Raw genomic sequence first — 6,547 nt, 5'->3', positions numbered from 1 at the left:
GATCCCCGCCCTCCCCGTCCCTCCCGGGCAGAAGAGGGCGGCCTGGGAGGGAGCCGGCAGGGCCCTCCCTGGGAGGGTCCCGGGGGCCTGCCGCCGTCAGCCAGGTGCTGGGTGCAGCCCCGTCCCCCAGCCACACAGTAGCCTGGCCGTTGTTCCCCTTGCTACCTGACAGTGACCCTCACCTGGGCTGCCTGGGCCCTTCCTGCCGATGGCCAGCCTGGATTTGCAGGTGTCCTTGGGGACACCACTTGACTGACACAAATGTGTGTCCAGGTGGTCCCTTGTGAAAGTACTGCTGTGTGTCTGGGAGTGCTCCGCTTTCCCCAGTGTCCCCAACGCCCCCAGTGTCCCCGCCGCCCCCTTCTCTTAGACCCCAGCTCTGAAGTTCACAGGGATGGGAGGGGCTTCAACTGCCTCCCGTGGGGAACACGGGAGTGACTGAGAGGACATTTTGCCTGGGGCTGAAAGGGGCAGTGTCCCCAGGGAGGGAGTGACCGCTTCAGGTTTAAGGAAGTCCCATTGCCACCCACAGGGACGGGCTTCTCTGTCAGCTGCCACAGGCTGGGCTCCTTCTCCTCAGCTGATACAGCCCAAGCCCAGGGGAAGGAGTGCTGGGAGCAAGATAAAGGGGTCCACTCAGAACCCAGACTCCCGGGGCCTGCGTGGGTGAAACCGACCCCTGTTCTTACTGAAAAGCAAGGCCATAAAATGGGACTTGCTCCAGTAAAACCCCCGTGATCCAGGAGGAAATGAAGCTGTGAGATGGAGTTCACTTCATCCCTGATCTGAAAGGGAGTCTGGGGAAATGCTAATTCTGAACTTTTCTGCACCCTTCCTGCCTCTGGGCTCAGCTGATTCCTCTGCACAATTGAGCCGGGGGAGCGGCCCACGGAACAAGCCCCCCTTTTCTTGATTAGCGGAAAAGTGTGGCTATTTAAAAAGACGCCTCACGTAATTTTTTTCCTTTTTAGCATTTCCGAGCTGGGGTAGGGGTGGGGCCGGCTCAGCTGGGCACCTACTTGGAGAGTGTGCGTCTGGGCGGGCGGGAGCCTGGGCCTCCTTCTGCATTTTCGGATGAGAGAGGCCACCCTATGTCCACTTCCTGGGGTCCTCTCCTTCCTGGGCCCACCCAGCAGGCGGCACGCTGGTCCCTGGGTGAGAAGCTGTGCTGACCGGGCAAGGGGGCCCCAGCTCCCTGCTGACCGTCCTTGGAGGCCTTGTCCACCCGGGGCTGCTGTCAGTGGGCCCGGGCCATTTGCTTTCAGGAAGGGTCTCCCCAGCCTGAAGGTCTGGGGGCGCCCAGTGTGCGCCAAGCAGTGACGAGGTGGACGCCCCTGGGAGTGACCGCTGTGTGCTCTGAAGCCTGACGGGCACCACTTCTTGTCTTCTTCCCCGAGTGACACCAGGCCTTCCAGGGACCCTCTGCTGCCACCAGGGAGTGGCCCTGATGGAGGGCCACACACACCACACGGGGAGGCAGGGCTGGCCACAGAGCCCCCCCCCAGCCAGTCCTTCCGGGCAGGTGGCCGGCACCTGGGCCTTGTCTGGAGAAGGCACTGCCCGCCTCCAGGTCTCAGGCCCTGCTGGGTTGCGGGAGAGGCCCGGGCCCGGGGATGGGCAGCCCTCACCTCACCAGGTCAGCTGACGCGATGCCGGGCGAGGCCAGTGTCCAGCCTGGCCCCGACCCCAGCTGTCCTGAGGCACAGGAGAGTGGACTGGGCACAGCGGGGGCAGAGGCATTTCTGGGCTCTGGGCTCGGCCTTTCATGTGGGAGCAGAGGGGGAGCCCAGGCCACTGTGGGCCACGGCCAAGCACAGGGGGGCCCAGTCCAGTCAGTGGGCCCCAGTGCCACCCTGTGCAGGAGGGCCTGAGGCTGGGAGGGACAGGGGTGTCCGTGAGTTGCCTGGGGGGGGGCACAGTGGGTGGGTCAGACCCAGTTTCTGCACCTACACAGTCCAGAGCATTGTCCTGGCCCAGGGCTGTCTCGGGTGTGCCCCAAGAGGGAGTCCTGTCCCGGGGTCCGTGGCTCAGCGGTCAGGCTGGGCCTACAGGAGATGTTGGGGCAGGTGCAGGTGGACCGTCCCGGCAGCTGGGTGGCCGATGGAGTCCCGGAGACCCCTGCAGACTGGAGACTGGATGAGCCTGGAAACAGGAAGCCCTCAGGGTCTCGTGCAAGAGATCAGCTGACCCTCGGATCTTTCAACCTTTGTCTACGTTCAGGCCCCGGAGCCTTGGGTCAGCCTGTGAGAGGCAGATGAGTTTCTGCCTTTTCCAGACCAGGAAAGCGAGGCTCAGAGAGGTTGCTTCACTTATCTGAGGACCTACAGAGGACCTGGACAGCCAGAGGCCGACTGGGTCTCTGATATAACACTGGGTGGGAGGGGGGTCTTAAATTCAGGCCCCTCCTCTGCTTTTGGCCCCGAAGCTTGTACTTAGAGACTTAGGAGGGGCCCAGAGTGCCTCCCATCGCCCCCTGCTACACGGCCTTCATGGGGCAGGCTCAAGTGACCACCCGGGAGGCTGTGGGTGGGGGCAGGGGTGTGGAACAGCATCCCCCTAACCAGGGTGCTCTGTTGGCCATCGGCCAGTGACCGCAGCCCCCAGTAAGCGCCTCACCCCGGGCCAGGCAGCCAAGGGACCGAGTGCAGAGCCAGGGCGGGGGCAGGACGGTCACATACATGGTGTTTCTGGCCCGGCCCAGGGGCCTCAGAAGCCAGCAGGACTGACAGAGGAGGCTGCAGGATTGGGGGGCCCAGGCCCCTGGGGGAGGCAGGAGGAGGCTGGGACCTGCCCGTGGCCCAGAGCCCCCGTAGGACTTGGCTGCAGGTTCTGGGGACAGTGGGGGGGTACAGGGTGAGCGGCCCTGAGTGAGTCCAAGGTTGGGGGAACCCAGGGAGACCTGGTGGCACCGAACGACCCAGAAGGCCCAGGCCACAGGCTGGACTGGAGACCCCGCCCCGCAGCGGCCCCTTGCCCGACCCTCGGTGACCTTGCAGGGCTCTGGGGTTGCCCAGAGGACAGGGAGGCTGGGGCTGGTCAGGGCCTTTGGAGCTTGGGAACCGGGCAGAGCTGGGCTCTACCCATGGTGCACCCGGGAGTGACTTGTCACCTCCCTGGGCCTCGGTCTCCCCTCTGTGCCTGCCTCGTGGGTGGCTGGAGAGAGAGAGGTCCAGACCTCTGGCCCCTGACCCCGGCCAGTGCTGCTCCCCCAGGACTCAGTGATCAGTCCCTGGAGAGGCCGTGCACACCGTCGGGGGCCTGGCCTCCAGTCACAGCAAGTGGAAGGTCCTCGAGTCCAAAAAAGAGGGTGCCATGCGCCGCTTCCCATAGCCCAGCCTGGAGCCTGGGCACGGGAGTGGACGAGCCCGGACCCCAGGCCCAGCCTCCCTCCCTCCCTCGCCCTCTCCTTGGCCCCCAGCTTCCTCCCCTGGCCTCCAGCCCCCGGCTTCCCTTCCTTGTAGGCAAAAGGAGCCTCTCTGTGCGTTTCTATTTCTGCACCTTCCACTTCCTGGCAGTGGCCGGCTGCTGCAGAAAGTTCTGGAATCCACAGGCCAGCTGGCCCCAGGCAGGATGTGGGGCCTTGGTTTCCTCCCCCAGCAGCACAGGGCCTGCCAGGGGCCCCTACCCAGGGAGTCGGGGAGGCCTGTGGCCAGTAGGAGATGGCAGAGAGAAGGCGTGGCCAGCCACCCAGGTCCCTGGGGGTGAGGTCCCGGGGGTGTGCCGCACCCTGAGGCCGGCAGGAAGGGCCGCTCCTTTCAGTTATTAGCCATTAGCTCCGAGATATGCATTATGCACCGAGATATGCATTATGCACCGACTGCATGCCAGGTGTGGCCCAGGCGCTGGGCAGTCACACCCAGGGATAAACAAACTCGCACCCTGTGCTTTGGCCGTGGCCTTGGCCATGGTCAGGGCCGGGGTTGCCCGAGTCTCGCAGCCGAGGAACACAGGATTCAAACAGGCGTTGGGACGCAGGGAAGGAGCTGCCTGCCACCTTCTTGGAAAATCGGGTGTGTGAGAGACGGACAGGGGCAGAGCAGAGCAGGTGTCCCCAGAGTCGGGCTCCAGGGCCTGTTTTCCAAGGCTCAGGGTCTGGCATTTGGGCGGGGTCCTTGCAACACCTCCGGCCCTGGTAAATGGCGCAGGTGCTGGGAAGGACCCTGGGCTGCGTCACAGCAGGTGGGCCTCGCCCCTGCACCGGCAGGGAGGGCGCCTGGGCAGGTCCTAGCACGGGGCTCTGGGTAGGGGTCTGGAAGCTTGGTGGGTGGATCCCCCAGGGAAGCCCCTCTGCCACATGCAGGGTCACGGAGCTCAGCAGGAGCCACTGCCTTTATTTAAAGTGTTTCCTCTTGAAGGGGCCATAGTAGTAGCACAGTGCACAACACCCAGGAAGTACTGGACGGCCGAGTAAGGAAAACCAGAGCAGCCGAAGCTCTGCACACAGGTCACAGGTCCACCTGGTGGTCCAGCCGTGGGCCTCGCTGTTAACGGGGTAGACAGGCCGCTTCCCTCAGCGGAGGCCGCATGCAGGCCCGGCACTGTGCAGGGAAGTCCCGGCGGGACAGGAAGCCTCCGTGTGGCTCCCACTGGTGGCAGGGCTCAGGGCCTGGGAAGCGGCCGGCTCCCTGGTGTCCCGCGTTCCCAGACTCTTCACTACGTGATCAGGGCCACACGGTCTCTGTCTTCCCGCCCGTGGCGCCCCGGCTCCCGGAACAGGGTTCTTACTGGCCGAAGGGTGTTGTGTGGGGCGTGTTAATGGCCTGTTGTCCCCACCTCCAGCTGGCGGGTGTCACAGGTGACACTGGGGCGTCCCCCCTGCGTACACATCTTGGCATTCAGGAGGCTTCCCAGGGCCCTTTCTGGAAGCTCCACGGGAGGACGGGCTCCTTCTGCCAACTCATCCTCCGAGAGCTGGTATCGACCATATTCCCACCAGGTGGAGAGGGACAGCGCCACAGCGTTGCAGGGTAACGTGTTTTCCGTCTGTGACGCTGCACATGGCGTGTCTTTGCTTACGAGTGAGAACAAATGGCTTCTTGGCCTTCGTACTTTGCTTTTGAAATACCCGTTTGTCTTTCAGCCAGCGACCACGCAGCTCGTTGATCTTGTTGATTTGCAGGAACTTTCTGTATATTAAGGGTACGTCCGTCTTTTGTTTCATGTGCTGTGATATTTTCTCAGTCTCTTTGGAATAATCAGTTCATTGTTTTTTCTTGATAAAAGGAGCACGTGGTCCAGTGTCTAGAACTTCTTTATATCAGTATTTTCTTTGCTAGTCCAGGACATCTTTCCTAATGTCACTTCTGCAGTGAGGGCCAAGTGACATCTCATTGGGATAGACACTTTTGTGGCCCCAGGCACGTGCCTGCAGGCAGTGAGTGGGGGGCTACAAACGTCCTGCTGTGTGGCCCCACCCTGGAGTCTGCACCTGAGCCTGCGGGGAGAGGAGAAGCCACCCCATTTCCCTGCAGGAGGTGGCCCCGCTAACAGACTGCAGATGCCCGCTGCAGTGGACTTGGTGGCGGGGCCCTGTGGCATGGCCCTGTGGGACAGGCAGGTCCCAGAGGAGGTTTCTCCTGTTCTGTCGCAATCCCCCGTGTCCCTGTGTCCTCTCCTTCCTTCCTTCACCAGCCAGGACTGGGGACCCAGGAGCGGTGAACTTGGGAGCCCGAGAGGAACCCACCAGGGTCGCAGCCGTGGGGGGCGGAGGGCGCGGGCAGGACGCCGGGTGCTTTACGTGTGGCACGTGGGGGTTCTGCTCACACAGGCATTTGAGGAAGGGTCACCCCCGTGGCGAAGCCACACAGTGCTCATGGTCTCTTCTGGGCAGGGGGCCACGTGGGCAGAGGCCCAGGAGTTGGTCTGGACCATGTGGTGAGCACAGGCCTGGCCTGGCTGAGCCCCTCGCATCTCCCACTCCTGAATGCGGCCTTCGTAACCCGCCGAGTGGGCGTCTGTGTAGCAGGCGCCATGCCAGGGCACTGAGTGGGTCCCTGGGATGTGCCACCTACAGTGCCCTGCTGGAGGCCAGGGAGACAGGGACAGGCCCTGGGCACGCATGTGGAGGTGTCCTTGGCCTCTGGAAGTCGCCACTTTGCAGGTGATGTGTCTGGAATACACAGCTCTTGCGCCACTGAGGGGACCCAGGGACCCATCTATAATGTCCAGGCCTGTGCTCTGGGCAGCTGTGGCAATCCCAGAAAAAGAACAAGCATTCTACTCCTGTGGCACCTCACTGCCACAGGTCTGTCCCCAAGGAGCCGACGGCCTGGAGAAGGTGCGTCCTGCTGCGATGAGCCTCCTCCTTGTGGTGGCAGGCCCCTGCCCTGCAGGACACGCTGAGTGGGAGGAGGACACCTCCCCAGGAAGAGCGGCTACTTCCCCGGCCGTTGGCCGCCCTCCATAAGAACATGGGGACAGCATTCGGGGGGGCTGGAGCCTTTTAGGGGTCCCCCACCCCTCAGAGGGGCACCTTGGGGTCCAGAGGGCGGGTCCTTCTGAAGGTCACCCTGCAAGTACTGGCAGAGGTGCCTGGGCCTGTGGAGAC

General features: G+C 63.3%; 1 long non-coding RNA gene across 1 annotated transcript; it reads left to right on the top strand.

The window, feature by feature from the left end:
• The first annotated feature begins 1,960 nt into the window (after window positions 1-1,960).
• Window positions 1,961-6,182, top strand: LOC125618083. The gene is made up of 2 exons (XR_007349320.1): window positions 1,961-4,010; window positions 4,780-6,182. It is a non-coding gene; the product is annotated as an uncharacterized LOC125618083 (long non-coding RNA).
• Window positions 6,183-6,547: the final 365 nt, after the last annotated feature.

This window comes from Marmota marmota, unplaced genomic scaffold (assembly GCF_001458135.2).
Source record: "Marmota marmota marmota unplaced genomic scaffold, marMar, whole genome shotgun sequence".
NCBI lineage: Eukaryota > Metazoa > Chordata > Mammalia > Rodentia > Sciuridae > Marmota > Marmota marmota.
Note: the sequence above shows the minus strand (reverse complement) of the source record. Positions and strands in the feature narration are given on the sequence as shown.